The following is a 16,368-nucleotide window of genomic DNA, read 5'->3' as shown; positions in this document are numbered from 1 at the left end:
GGAAATACCAGTAGTGTAGGCAGACTTATGCAAACTAAGGTATGATCAATAAGTGAACAGAGATCGCAAGGTCTTCGAAGATCTAGTCTGTGTTCTGCTATAGTTGCAGAAGTGGTTCTCAAACTAATGACAGCAGTGTAAACTCAAATTTGACAAATAAATCGTAATGTCTTAAGATCTATGTAAAATCTAACAAGAGTCAAAGAATCCCAAAATGTATCTAATAGAACAGGGACCAGAAAGAATATATGCACGTTGGACTTTGTTACATGCTACAAAGCGCCAACTCCAAGGCCAACAATGGATCGCGTTCAATGAAACTCGTGAGACCTTTTACACCCGGCCGTCTTTTATGGTGACACTACTGTCTTGAGATTGGCTGGTAAACCGCTGTCGGCAAAAGACTATTGTATGATTAGTATCTGTTCAGACAACATAGAAGATGATGACTTACCCCTCCAAACCAATCTGGCTTTTCACCAGTTGTCGCATTTTTATATTGTAATCCCTGCCAGCAGTCGAAAAAGCCGCGCGCCCCGATAACTTTAGTGTCTTTAGTTGCATCTAGGAAAGGTCCCAGTTGATTGGAAGTCGAAGACCAAGCATATGGAGGTTTCCCGCCATAATAACTAGCTGGACTACAAACTGGGATGGTCCATACACCTGGACTATCCGGAGAAGAGTTGAATTCCTGCACCAACCCTGATAGATCGTCCTTGGGAATATTATCCATGTTGTAATTAAACCCCCCGGTTTGCCACGAGTTTACTGCCCCTCGCTATTGTCTTTGTATAAGTGAAACATTCTTAGACTTTCTCCTTGAGACGTAAACTTACCATAACTGTAGGTAGATCGAATACCCAACCACCCGGAATTTCAAATTTCGAGTCCCAGCCTTCGACCGCCGATGTGTAAGAATTGGACTTACTTTTACTAATCTGGTATTGGTTAACTTTTGCTGAATTTCACACTTTTGACGCTTTGAAATACCTGAAAAATCCTGGCCATCCCTTTTGTGTCGGAACCAGCGTCGCAAACTGTAAAAACTTTTCCATCATCACCTCCTTGCAGATCCTTTTCACAATCTGCTTGTGAAAAGCTAGTCCAATTATGAACTGTCTTTTGATTATTCGAGCCTCCCGGGCCATCAAGGACAACGGTAGGTACTCCATAAGGCATCCAGATAATGAAAACACTGTTCTGCTTCATAACCCAACTAGTTTCATCACATTAGCATCAATATTTCAATCTAGGATGGATCACTTACTCGATGGCTTTCATATAGAACAAGGCTGAGACTTGTTCAATAATCTTAGAGGAGTAACCCGGCTCATCAGTCTTGAAGTTACCCAACATAGCACCACCGACAGACATGTTCAAGTAGGTAGGGCCATAAACATTGTCAATCACACCCTTGTGCAATCCTTCGACAGCTGACGTCATGTTTGTAACATAACTTTGGATTGCAGTACCCAAATCAGCGGATCTACCAGCAGGGTCAGTATATATCAAAATACCAGAATTTTAGAACGACTCACTTTTCCCATTTCTCTTCAAAAGTTGGGACATGGTGACTGGCGGTATCGGATGCGCTTATTTCGCCCAAAAGAACAGGTATCAATCCAATTACAGCTGCAGGAACGGCCTGTAGATTTGTTAGAATAGACGAAGTTTGAACTTGAGGATAAACTTACTACCGACTTGATAAACCCAAGGAGGCCAGCAAGGAAATAAAGGCCAGGATTGGTTGCGCCGACAATCTCCTTCCATGTGACCGCCGGTGGAGTACCTGTGAAGAATGTCTTCACAAATTGGTCTTGATTATTCAATTCCTCCACATTTGCAAACTTAATCGCGGTCCAGAAATCGTTCAGTAAGTTATTGAGAGCCGCATAAGCATTATAGGCAAGCATGCGTGCGGGATCACTCTTGTCCACTATCTATTATTAGCTTTCAATTTACTAGGATAATACCAATGTTATCAATCATCTTACCTGGAGTTGATCCACGGACTGAATCGCAGGAGATATAATCGCATTCTGCCAAAGTGTTATTGGTTTATCCTTTGGGCATGTATATTGCTACTCACTAGCGCTGATAAGGCAAGCATTTGGTTCTGCGGCATCGTTCTTGATTGCAGCTCCGATATCCAGATCTGGACTGGGAAGGTTACCGATGCCGCCGACGCCGAGTTTGGGGTGACCAGGTGCGTTTGTCTCCTTGGCAATAAGTGAAGTCAGGTAAGCGTCGACCTGCAAACTTTTCGTTAGCAAAAGCATTACTAGGTATATGTATTGGGTGTGCTTACACCATATTGCTTCCATGAGTCTGCATTGTTGACTATTTGATTCCCTTTGCAAGCAGTGGCGACTGCATCTGAGGCTGCGTCGAGAGACAATGTTGTTGGGGCTCCTGGCGCAGAAGCACATGGCCATGTCGCCGTGGCGGTCAAATCGAAAGATCCAGCTCTCGCTCTCAATTTTTGATTCTCCCTCTTTTTGGTGGACCCAGGGGGTGTGACTAAAAGTAGAATCTGTCTATCGAAAAGAGCTTGAAAATGGTAGGATTAGTGTTTTTGCAGTCAAGTTAACGTTTGATAATAAGCTTACAAGGGTCACTGCTAATATTAAAAGTGGTTGAGTGTCCATCCGAGTTAATGCTAAGTAGCTTCTGCAAGGCTGATGTTTGATCACTACTCGATGAACCAGCTCCAGGGACCGCAATTTTGGTGAAATTTACACCTGTCGTATCGGACCCTAGGTAGAATTAGTTAAGAATATTTATAGGAGGTAATACAAAAGAACCTACAGATTTTCCATTCCGCTCCCTTCTGGCTAGCATAGCCTTTATCCCCATCACTGTATATGTTGATCTGAGTCCCTGTTTCCTTGGGCCAAGAAGTGCTGAATGTAGCTGCACCAGCTCCAGCCTTGCCATCACATTGGGAAGTGGGAATAGCGGGAAGGCTGACAACTCCAGGACCCGACTGAGCAAAAGTTCCTTGGGTGAATGCAAGAAACAATACACTTCCTACGGAAGTAAGAAGAAGCCCCATTTTTGTTTATAGTAATGAAAAGTTGGTGATATTTGATATGGTTTCAATCATAGCTTTGAGGATACTGATATATATACATGCAATAATATTACATAGCCTGAAGTTAATGTCAAGACCAGGACACTTACTAGGTTGAATCACACCACGTCAAAATCCTAAGCCAAGGCAAACTAACTTCAGCAATCATAGAGAATCCTATGCCAAGGAAGGAACAGGATCTAATAGCGCGCCCATATCTACAAAGACTTAACTATCTGAGGATTAGGTATCTAGCTTGGGCAGAGAGGACCCAGATGTGTTACATAGTCTTTGACTCGTACAGCACAATAAATGGGAATTATTTACAAAGATTTAAATGTACAGGCCCAGGCCAGAATATGATCACCGGGGATTAGCATTATTACATGGTGTATGGTGGTGGTTTTTATGGTTGATAACGGTTACGAGACCTCTAGTACACTCCTTGGGCCTGGATCTCTCCAAGATAACGTAGGATTGCATAATTCTATAGATGTAAAGCCTCTAAGATATGAAATACGGGCGTTTCAAATACAGGGCTGATCAGAGCCAAGACTTTGCTCATTCTAGTCTCAAGCTTGGCTGAGGGTCTATATTTCAACATATTTTTAAGTCTGACAGCCCCTCTATAAATCCACTACTTAGCGTAGATTGCTAGAATCCTATAGATCTGACTAGTCGGGTCTTTTACCCTATTATGGATCCTTAAAACCGTAGAATAAACCAAGTTTAAAGTTAGCTTAGACCTTTTAGAACCCTGTAATGATTAGATCTAAGCTCTCTAAGTGGCGCGGAGTATACATTTATGGGTATAATTCAGGTAGGGCTGTCAGACTTAAATAGGCGAGTAGTAGTTTAGTAGAGTTTCAAATTCTAGGCTAATCGACGTGGCGTTGCTTCGTTTTTGAGCATTAATCACTTAAAAATCTATTTCCGACTGCTCTGAGCGTCTGACAAATATATATTGGCCCAAACTAGGATGGCCCCAGAACTGATAATCACGTAACCTAGTCATTATAACTTTTGAGCCATATATTGATCGTTCCGGAGCTTGTGGTAATCTAATAATTCAAAGAGGGTGTCTTATAGAGCACCTCCTAATTGATAATCATATGCCGTCAAAATACCATACGAAGGTACAGCGGTTAAGTATTATTACAATTCAAAAAGAAAAAAGTGGGGTTTAGGGGCGTCCTCTAAGCCTCTTAGGGTAGTGCTTACAGAGCTCCAAGCCTATCGAGGCTGTGCTTACAGGGGCTGTATTTATTAGGAGTTCCCAATTAGGAATAGAGGGTGAAAGTACTAATTTAGAATTTTAACGATACTTAACCGCTGTACCTCCGTATATTTTACTGTTATCATGATGCAATGATGCTTTGGAAAAGGTAGGTCGCTAAAATAACATCTTTGCATAGCCTAGGTAATTAGGTAGATATTATACACTGCCGGCAAACGTAAACTCTTTAGTCCTGTTCTCCTATCTTGGGACTATAGGAGGATTATTTGACTCAAAATTCAGGATCGCCAAGTGTTTATATGTACGGAGTAGCTCGATTTTCTTCATCGATTGACATGAACCTACCATGCAACCCCTGCGCCAGCCGTTAAGCCTCCAATGAACCTTAAATTAAGGTGAAGGACAAGGCTATGCGCACAGTAGGGCTAAATCCTACCAGTAACATAACCTTATCAGACGATCAAGGAGATCTTGGCGCCCCCTGACCACCCCGCCACTCCCCCACCCCCACGTATTCTAGCTTGAGGGTCGTTCACTTCTTCCCAATTAGAACTTCAGTGCGTAATCTATCCTACAAGTGTATGTTACGTTATCTTAAAACGAAATCAAAACACTACAGAAAGATAATGGATACGTACATTTGTTACCAGTTTGGTATATTAGATGGGTATTTGATGCAGATTTGCGAAACTGCCAAGAATGGCTTGGAATAGAATATCGGGCCCCATTTTAGTATCATTATTTCATACATCACTCACATAAATCCCCTACAGGTAAATTTGGGTACTGTAGCATTTGAGGGAGAAAGTGGTTAAATTTATAAAGGGGCTAGTACACGATTCGCGTATATTATGCTTATTAGCCCTATGCCAATAAATTTACAAGGTGCGTGGTGTTGTGTGGGCGGGTCTGTCAATGTAAATGGCCAATTGAACAAACCCTACAGAACTATACGAGGTACGAAGTAGGCAGCCGGAGAGCCAAGGGGGCACACTACGCCACGTTACACTCATTATGGAGCATATCCGTAATTACGGAGTATTTATTTATTCTAGAAGGATTGAACAAGGTTTGCACGTTCCACGGTACAGTACCGTAGTGTCTTCATAAAATGTCAGACTTTGAAAAAATATAAGGCCGTACTACTTATAAGGACAAAAAAGACACACCAAATTTCAAAGCCCGGTTTTTCCGGATTCAGGGATAGCATCCTTAAATCATACGATAGTCAGAACTTGATTGGCTCGATAGATGGCCGTCCTTATTCGCTCACCGCATTCGGTTCCCTCGACTGTGTGCGAGTGCCCAGCCTCCTTTGCCCCTAAACTGTCGGGTTCAATGCAAGCTATGTTTGTCTCCTTGCTGCTTACTGTACCATGAAGCGCTTGCAGGTGTATTTTCATAGAACCCGAGTAACTGAAGTACGTAAAATTGTTTAAAGATGAATTAGAGCTGGTTCGCTGACCATCTCACCTGACTCCTGAGTATATAAGCGTGGAATATCTCGATCCTTCGTCTTGCCAAGCTCCCGCGCCATACGGCTGTACGGCGCATACCAACCACAAAGAATATCAGAGGCTATGTACTTCGTATGACACGAGAAGCAAATGGAAGGATTGCCTTCAATCCTGTTCCAGTACTCCTCAGCTCGAGGATTGCGCCAAGTCCGGACTTTGGACTGAGACCTGAATAGACTCCATATCCGAGTCTCGGACACTTCGTATAGTTCGGATAGTGTTTACCATAAAGTTGTTACGAAGTGATTGTTGTCACCCTTTATGGGATTGGACTTTTGTTAATCGTGCCGATGCGGCCGGAGCCCGCCATGCAAAAACATGTGGACTAAGAATCAGTCGCTGCGGATGAAGTCAATGTCCCAGAAGTTTAGTTATGGCTTTCGAGTGCTATTCCGACGGAGTGGTCCACATACCTTTAGTTCAGGTCTATGTACATATTTTTGTTCTATTCAGAACGCTACTATTCTCAAAATGCCCTATCTTTAGCTTCGGCTTCCTTTACATTATAGGATGACGAATCTCCAGCATAGAGAGCTTACCCTTTTATGCTCTATAGAAAAGAGGTTTCAGAGCTTCAAAATATCACTGCTGAATTCAGAAGGATTGTGGAGGACTTGATAACTTCATAACCATTGATACATAAGACGGAAGCCCGCTGACCTCGAGCAATTCCTCCTTCGAACTTCGGCCATTTCGTTTGCCCCAAAAGAGTCGCAATTATCTCCAGGGCCAGAGCTTTCTTAATGGCAATTCCGAGAAATTACCCTCACAACTTCCAAATTACGGCTTGACTATCGCACACGCTCTAGCATGTCTGCCTGTACAGGTTAACGACACTACGGAACCAATATCACATTAATAGCAGCAAACCTACGATCTGAACAGCTTGTTACGAACCCACTACTCTCCTGCCACAGGTGAAGGAGCTTGGTAGCGATGAAGCCGCGCAAGTACGAAAGTTCTTGGAGCTCGATATTTATCACAGTCAAACCTAGGGATGCAACTATAACACAATAGTTATATTGATGAGCTGATAATTTTCGAATTCATAGACGATGTTCTAAGTAGGAAACAGCAGAAATGAGTGTTCGATATCTAGGGAACTGTGAGGCTTGTATATGATAAATGGACGCTGCAGACCTCACACCACCTTACATAGAGAGCGTGATGGCGTTAGACAAGGTGAGATGTTTTCGAATCGACTTCATATCCTACTCGGAGTCTCGGAGAGTGGGCTTAGACCTGGTTCAATTCGGATCAAGTTAATTTGGGAAAGTTCAAAACATATTACCCTATTAGGAAATAAATAAGTTACTAGATAGCAGCTTCAGTGGAGGACAAATCGGCAAAGTATACTTCGAATTATGTTTTTTTACGTAACCATTATACTCAGTATCCACACTCAACTAAAGAGGCAGAGATGTCAAAGGTGTCAATGCCATAGGTAGTATTGTGGGGAATACAGAGGCTCCCTTGCACCGAAAATATAGAGTGGAGACACGGTTATGTAAACTGAAAGAGACTCCCCTTTCACCTCTTGGGAGAACTTCTTAAGTCTTAAATCTTTGAGGTTTCAACAAAGCACCCACAGTAGAAATATCTAATACGAAGTCTACGAATGCCAGGATAACCAATACAAAGCCCTATGCGAGTACGTTTTAGAGCGTCCTGTCGGACTTAAAAAGTTCCTCTGCGGGGTGGGAGGGACAATCAGAACTTGCCGCACTGGTTGCATTGAAAATTCCTCCTCTTGTTTTTACAGTCCCTTGATTTTAACAACCATTTGGCGGTCATCTCTAGCGTCTCATGCTGCTTGTTTGCTTTTAAATTTGTTCTTGTTGCTTTTTTATATTTATTCGCTGACTCCAATGAAGCAATTCAACTTTCAATATTTAGTACCTCTATGGATATTTTGTACATTTGTAATTCCTCTACCTCCAGTATACTGTCAAGTGAAGGTTTTGGGCAGCCTGTATATCTCTCCTACGCTGTTTACTCTACTACTCTTTGTAGAGAAGAAGGCATACTACCTATATGCCTGAGGGGTATAGAGATTTAAGAGCGCGACTTTTAGAATTATTACGCATCCGTAGAGTAGAAGTAGGTAGGAACAAATGCGGCGCTGGTGAACTGTGCTTGCCAGGTAATTCAGACTTATACCCCTGTTCTACAGGTAATTCAAACGTTTACTCCTTTTTTTCACCTGTCGCTTTACATCCAGCTTTGGCGACGGCCTATCCAACTCACACAGACCTCCCTATTTCGAAGCTTCATCCACCTCCGCTTGACTGGCTCAACAATATCGGGCGCGAACTCCATACACCACCTCTCGGATTTCTTCAACTGCCGGTCTTGTGGAGTGAACCATTTCAGAAAACGCCATTGCAGTGCGCCAAATGGTATATCAATGTACGATGTTGGTTTCGTATGCAGACCCAGAATCTTTTCGCATATATCTTCAACTTGGTGCCCGTGGTGGTTCTTGCAATCATCGAGGTCATATTGGGCATATACTCCCAGAACGAAAGGTTTGGGATAGTTTCTCCGCGATTTCGCTAGATCCTCAAAACTCCTCTCCAGAGCTTCTTTGACCATTTCACAATACAGATTATATTTATTACCGGAGTAGTTGGAATGATGTACTATGCTTTTTCAAATAAGTAACGTGCATATATGTGGAGCGTTTGAGATATAACTTACCATGCTTGGTATATGAAGCATTGGATAGAGTTGAGTAGTTGGAAGGGGATGTCTTTTCCAAATATGGGGTACCTGACTTTGCCTTCGTCACGAGTTTCGTAGGATTTTGGAGTTGAAGGCCATAGCTTCAAAGTGGAAAGTGAAAGCCGTGCTTTAACGCATTCGAGGTACAAATTTTTGTCTCCGAGGAGAGCTCGCTCGAGCTCGGGAATAGAATTGTCGTTCAGATCTTCCTCTGTTGGCTGAGCATCAGTTTCAAGCAGCCTCGCCCAACGCACGAAACCGTAGTCAGGATGGCATCTCAGTTGTTGGAATTTTGGCTTTTCTTCGAAAAAATGGTAAGCTGCCTGGGTAAAAACCATCTCGCGGATCTCTGGTGGTAGCTTGTAAAGGATGCATGTTGGGGGCACAGCACTGGATTCCGAGATCGACGCCATCGTGTTTGAATAACAAGAGATGCAGTGTTTGAATATGTTTAATTAATGCTTGGAGTTTTCTAACTAATAATCCTTTTCTAAACAGAGTGTGGGGATCTAAAATCGGTCCCGCTGGTTTCCGGATGACAGGTTTCCATTTGACGTCTCGTCATCTTCATAACGGGGCCAAACCCTCACGAAGTTCCTATAAATACCACCAGAAACATGGAAAAAGGCAATTATACAAAGCTGGAGACCGCCGTTGTGAGTTTACAGAATGAAAACACCAGTGCCGTTTCACGAAAGCCTCAAATCCATCATGAAGCTTCGCGGTATGTTTATCCTGTTCTCTGGCTCCTCGATTGGTAATTTTCAAGTAGTACCATATGAAATGTTGAGAGGATGCAAATATTGGCGGGTTATAAGAGTAGCATCATCAGACAATGGATCCGGTGTCGCTGCGACTAGTGATGAGAGTGGAGTAATAAAATGACCCTCAAACCCAAGCAGCTCTTCGAAGAGTATGTCACAATCTTCAATCCTAGCAGAGCACTTATGACAGAGTCCAGAGACCTCGATCATTATTCGCCGATCCAGAGGCTTAGAACTGGGACATTCTTTGACTTTTACTTGTAGTGCACGCGCAAGATTCATGGCGCTTTCCCGGAAGTGACGCCATTGCGAGTTACACCAGTCCCACTCACTGGGAACCCATTCCATTTCACGGCGCTGGTGGTTGTAGGTGAAACGGGCTTCTGTGATTGTGTAACTTGTTCCCACATCCAGTTCATTCAGCCTGACGCCTTTGCACGTGGCCTGGGAGTGACTTCTCAAAGTTAGTATACACACGCCTGAAATCAAGGATTCGATACACTCACTCTACTTCAAATCTTACATGTCGAACCGAATCGAGGACCCAATAAGGCAACTCAATGCCGAAGCTTGCATAGGCAACGTTTTGATTTCTTTTAGCTGAAAGTTTTGGCGGTGCAAAACACAGCTTCGACAATGAAAGTCTAGCGTGGAAGGCTGCGAAGTAAAGCTCATTTTCTCTACCATAGAGCGCCAGTTCTAGGTTAGAAAGCCCTTTTGGGGGGTTTGAAGTCTGGTTTTCGTCGGGGTACAGCAGCGGATCCCATTCGAACAGTAAATCTGGGCAATACAGTTCGTGCATGTCTTGCCCAAGGCCAGGGCGCAAATCTCTTTTGATATCGAGAAAGTTGTGTGCGGATTCAACGAAGATTTTCCGGCGGATTTCAGGAGGAACTTTATATAATGTGCATTTTGGCTTGTCTGTTTGGATTTCACCGCAGACCCCCTTCGAGATCATTTTCGAGGGCATAATGGCCAGCTAACCCAGTGTATTGGAGATATTTTCAACATATGAGTCTCAGTGTTGAGGAGGTTGCGGAGAGATAACGGTGAAGAGTCTTGGTGCGAAGCGATGACGCTAATGTATGTATACATCTCGTGACCTTTTTCTCCAAACATTTCTAATCAATCCTTAAATAATACAATTGTGTTAATACACAAAGAGCTTTGGTATCTGGATGGTAAATATGAGGAATATCCGCGTGGCTATCAGACTCTGTGTCCGCAGGTTTAGTTAGTCACGTGAAACCCAGACACTGCAAGTCAAGCATCATATGGCAGACTTTCTTGCTATTAGTTCTTCATTATTTCATAATATCTGTGTCGGCTTCCCAATGTATAAGTCCAGGAGTGAAGTAGCGAACAAGTCCAACCTAAGAAAAGTGCAAAGTGTTTCACTGCTTCCGGGGGTTCAAGGTCAACCTACCAGCGGTCCAGTACGGACAATCATCTTTGCTCCTACATACAGCCGCATTGCAATAACCACAGATATGAAATGACTCAGTCATTTTTATTAACAAATGCTCAACCGCTTTAAAATTCTCATTTGGACGCATTCATCTAGCGTTCACTGACGACAGTTCTCTTGCTCGAGGAATATATAAGCACGTTCAATTCATTCATAGCATACTGTATACAATTCAGACTTCAAGAGAAGGGCGTGACGTGACAGTGGCAGCATATCTTACGTTTGCTTTTGCGATGGGAGAAGAGGAACTAGTTGCTGGATGCTTCTGAGACCGAGAAAGGATATCAGTGGACAGACGGCCGTCGACGCGCTATCAAGGAAAACAAGAAATCCGTGATTCATGACAAACGCACGAGGAAATGGATTGTCAATAATAGCGAATTAATACAGAACATGACCGAAAGTCAGTTACAATTGCAAACTTCAATGACGGGTGGCACAGTTATGCTTGCTCTTAATGATTGTTCCAAACGCCAGTTCTGGCACTTTCAAACAAATTTGGAAACTATTCATCATGTACAACCACCTACTGCTCATAAGAAGTCCCACTTTCTGTCATTGTAAACATTGATGTCATCCCCTCAGGCAAGATGGAAAGCTTCAACACATAAACCGTAGGGGACAATCAACGGAGCACAACGGGTTCAGAAACTATGAGCAACTCTGAAATCGACCTCACGTTATCAGCGGATGAAGGCCACACCGAGGACCGTCAGGAGAAAAAGCGCACTTACGACGAAGATAGCTATTACGAGGAAGGCAGCTGTAGTCAAAAAGTACTTGAGGAAGACCGCCAATCCCAGGACAGCGTCCAGGAAAAGCGTAGTCACGAAGAGAAATGCAACTGGCAAGACGACAGCGCTGCTCCGACAAAGTCTGGTAAACTCGAATGCATGCCCAGCTCACGATCCACGCTCAGACCCAACCTACTCCAACCAGCTATCATGGAAGATAATGAAGATCTCCTTGGAGGGTCAAACACAGCCCGAGGACTAAGCTAGATGAAGACTTTAAAAAGGACGAATATAAAATCGAAGACGTCTTTGGTCCCCTGTTTCCTCCCCTTTCTAGAGCCACTTGCAGGAGTCGGACTTCATAGTCTCGTAGCTACAACAACACAAGCCCAGAATGTTACTGGAGGATCTCACCGGCTCTTACTGAGCTCTGGCTCCGCGACTGCCGCAGACTGAAACATAAAGTTGTCACGGACCTCGAGGCTGGTTGGAAGGACTACCTAAGTCTCAACATCCCAGGGAATGGATGACGGGTCCAGAAGCAGCTGAAGAAAGAGTATGGGAAGTTGCATGCAAATGTCAGGAAGGCGAAAGAGGTTGCCCTGGCGAGGAATGATAGTTTTGTAACTGTTGTAGGAGCGGGAGGAGAAGACTGGGCTCTGGACTATCATGCTGACTTCGCGGAAGGCGAAGGTAATTTTCACAGCGGCAAAAAGGGCGGAAAGGGGAAAAACAAGGGCTGCATAGTAATGTGAGAAGTCAAGTGGAGTTGTGGATTTCTTGAGCAATAATGTTGGCGCTTTTTACCAATACATGATGATTATGCCTCTTTCTTATGCGATGTGACTTGCCCTCGCAACATCAAATTTTCCAACATTTCAGAGTTCACTGTATGAGATTCTATACCTAGGTAGTCATTCTACAGTTCTCTATATGCCAATGCCAATGTTTACTGCCCCTTTTCGCTTCGTAAGATGCATCAGCCGTTCGATTTGGTTTTCTTTTGGTACTTGATGAATTACCTCCCTCTGATTCACAAAGCGAGTCGCTTAGTAGGATCACTCACTTCTCAACATTCAATCGTAATCAATCTTCCTAGCTATTAGTCACTCATATTTCACGTATAACTTGAAAGAATTCCTTCATGCTTTATCTCTAATTTCTCTCTTTTCCCCTTACAACTCTCCACAGACAAGTGTTCTCCTAGATCAAGCAGTATGTCCAACCCCAGACCAGGCCCTGTCCGAAATAGATGGCACGGCGGCGGTAACCAGCCCTCTCCCCGAAGTAGCGGAGCCCGCAGCCTACTCGGAAGCGGTGGGCCACCCGATCCAGGAAACCCTCGCGCACCAACACAGAATTACCCACCACTCGGTCCACTCTTACCGCCAAGAGGTGGCGGTAGGAGTGGTGGTGCAAGCAACTGTCGCGCGCAAGCACAGAATTACCCACCACCCGGTGCACTCCCCTTTCCGCAAAACGGTGCAGTAGGTAACGGCAGCGGTGGTAAGAACGGTGGTAGAAACCCCGTTATGGGTCCACAAAGCGGTGGTGGCGGGGGATCACCTAGCTTCGGCGGACCCACGAGAAGAAAGGGGAGCGCTAGGGTAAGGGGCTTTGCGAGACGGAAGGGGGAGTGGAAGCCGTGGCACTATGGGCTCGATATCAGCAATGATCTGCTTGGTCATCCGGCATTTATCGATTCGAAACCTTTGCCACCGCTGGGGGGGTATCCGAAGGAGAATAAGTGAAATAAATGCGGGAACGAGAGAGTAAGGAAGGTGTTGTGGTGTAGAGTTTAGTAGAGTTTAGTAGAATTATAGACATCGATGGATATTCCTAAAAATAGCCCTCTACGTGTGGCTCTTGTGAACGTGAGTCGAATACAGAGCGCCTCGGGGCTTTTTGCTAGTGTCTCGTATTCCACAGTATGAATACCGAGACTCCATCTCATGTCTGCGTATATGATGAGGATGTGACTCGCTTACAAGCAGGGGTTGTGATTCAGGAGAGTCTGTCACGTGCACTACGTACCTATCACTTGAAATTTGTGACGCTGACTTATTTCGAGACTCGAAGCTAGCATTCATGACCTGGGGAAAAGATACTCTACCAGCCTCCCGGAAGACTTTTTCTGTCCTATTATGAAATTACTCCTATCACCTCGTAAATGTTACCCCGCTTACCCCGCACTGGTAAAACGTCTCTGCTATTCTTCGTGGTTGGAGCAAGACCTTAAACAAGCCTACTAAGTGTACGGAGTATAAAGCAGTAGTAAAAGCTCTTGGAGTCGACAAGCATTACTAGAACTGCGGTCTGAGATTCTGGTTGCGTTTATTAGTATTCACCGCTTAGTATTACATGTTGTTTCCCCATGAACATGATTGCTGTCAGCTTAATAATCAAATGGCTACTAGAACAGCTTTACTGTCCTTGTCATTCACTCATTCCCTACAATAGCCACAAAAGTCCAAGCAGAATTCTTATTTGGAGCTCTCGTAATCCCTTGCTAATATATTATTAGAACATTGCAAGCTCTATTTCTTAACTTCAGCATTAATAGGTTCTATCAATGCGGCTTTCTCTAAAACATGATTGCTGGTCTTATAATAAACTGGAAAAACAAACGAACGCCTTGTTATTCATTCTATAATCGTTAGTGGAGGATGAAGTATAAAAGCAAGCTGACCGAAAGATCGAAACTACGATACCGAAAACAGAATGGCGACGTCCCAGTTGCACACCCTCCGCGGCCTTCGCTATGTCTCGTTGATATATAATAATATAGGCTACACTAAAGTTCCCGGTAGCAACCTCCACGCATCATATGTCACAGAAAGACTTTACTAACAATGGGTTAATGCTGTTGTGAAAGAAAGCGTTGTTATGAAATTTCATTCGTTCATTTGCTCGCTGGAATTTCACCTGAACAGGAATCAGGAAAGTGAATGAAAGTTAGGAGGTAACAAGTTGGCGGTTTGAAAGAGGTGGTGATAAGCAGCATAGGGCAAGTTTGGCCGGAACTCCACTTATACTGGTATTCTACTTCTTAGGTGGCCTTCCAGGAATCCTTTAGACTTCCATATGCTTAAATACCATAGTCAGGAAAAACCTTACGGTGATAAAGCCAAAATATCAAAGGTAGAATGCACCTTCTAAGTTCTTTTAGCCCTCCAGGTTCTTAGAGTACAAAAGCAATTGCTCCTACATCTTTAACTTAGCAAACCGGCTCATTCTTCTCCGGTATGATGACGATATTGCGACGCGTGTAGTACTGGTTGCTCACTGCGGACCATACTTACATATGCTAATTTCCATCAAGGCTACCTCAATCTCCAAACCCTTACAAAAACTACAGTGCTATAAAAAAGCTATTAGAAGAAATTGCTGTCAGACACAACCTGCTGTTATTTCCCCAGTCCCTTCATTCATTCATTCACTCACTCGATCGATTTCCAGTCACTTTATACGCGAAAGAAAAGAACACAACACTCGCAGGACAGGTATCTCTTCCCATTGGAACTGATAAGGATAAATCGGTAAAAGGTAGTACAGTTCACTCTAAAATTTTCATTGAGCCAGTCCCCAGTGCGAACTGCGAGAATATGGGTTGGGTTGTCGGCCATGTGCGCAAAGAAAATGCACGAAGCCTTGATTTTATAAGACCTACGGATGCTATGACGAGGTATCCTCATAGGATGGAAATCTACTTTCGAAAGGTCGCCCTATCTGGTAAGATTACAATTGAAAAACGCGTTACTTACTTACCCACAGCCTTTCGAAGCCAAGGCTGTGCCGATTTTCAACCCATCCATACGATTTGCAACGGCAACTTTTCTTTCTATTCTTGTGCTAAGCACTGGAAGGAGACTCAGCAGATAGACAGATGTCTTAGTTAGATAGTTAAACTATACCTCTCTCTCTCTTTCTCAAAACGAGTATATAAAATACCCGACGGCAGTACGGTTTATTTCCATCATCACCAGAAAAATATCTTGAGAAGCCAGGATTTATGCACAGCGTGCATCTCCGCGCAGCTCAAGTGGATGTCTATACTATAAACACTCGAGGTTGACTGGGGATCTGGGATACAGAAGCCAGCCCAGGGGAGGGGGGGTGTGGGCGGGGGCTTGAATGAGTGGGAAGGAAAGTGAGTGAGTTGAAACGACTTCGCTGTTAGAATTGTGCGGTCGGTCGGTCGTTTGCTTAATGTAGTGGTGGGGGGAAGGAAAGATGGGATGAGGGATGAGGGATGGGCTGGAGATATTGATATGTAGGTAGGTACATGTTGCCTGCTTATCCTTCTTCTCCCACTCTGCATGCTCAGAGACTTAGTGCTCTCACACACACATGTATCCACCTTTTTAGCAACGACTCTGCTGCAGGCATTTCTGCTTGCTGGTCTGGTCGAAGAGGGAGATGGGGTTTTTGAAACTTGTCGTTAAGTAGTATGTGAATAGGCGGGGCGATGAATGATAGAGGAGGCAAGTAAGGCTTTCTGTGGATTTTGGTGAGAGGGTTTGAGTTACTGCCTCTGAGGTGAATGTGAAGAAGATCTTCGCTTGTGGGTGAGGAACTTCGACCGGCTCTTTGCAAGGGGTGACTCTATGTAGGGTGCGTGATCTCGTTCACTGGAGAGAAGTAGAGAAGTCGATAAGTCTACCTGGTGGGTGTGTATGGTTGTGGTAGTGGATCTTCTGTATCTGATCTGGATTTCGTGGTATTGCTTGCTATTATATACCTAATATCACCGTGGAAATAGTAGTGAAGATCTCATTTTTCGACATGAACATTCACCCTGTACCATCAAGACTTCACCTAGATTTTGCATACTTACTGGTTAAGTATTTC

This window comes from Lachnellula hyalina (genome assembly GCF_007821495.1).
Source record: "Lachnellula hyalina strain CBS 185.66 chromosome Unknown contig00058, whole genome shotgun sequence".
In the NCBI taxonomy this organism is placed as follows: domain Eukaryota; kingdom Fungi; phylum Ascomycota; class Leotiomycetes; order Helotiales; family Lachnaceae; genus Lachnellula; species Lachnellula hyalina.
The sequence above is the reverse complement of the archived record's forward strand: the minus strand, read 5'-3'. Positions refer to the sequence as shown.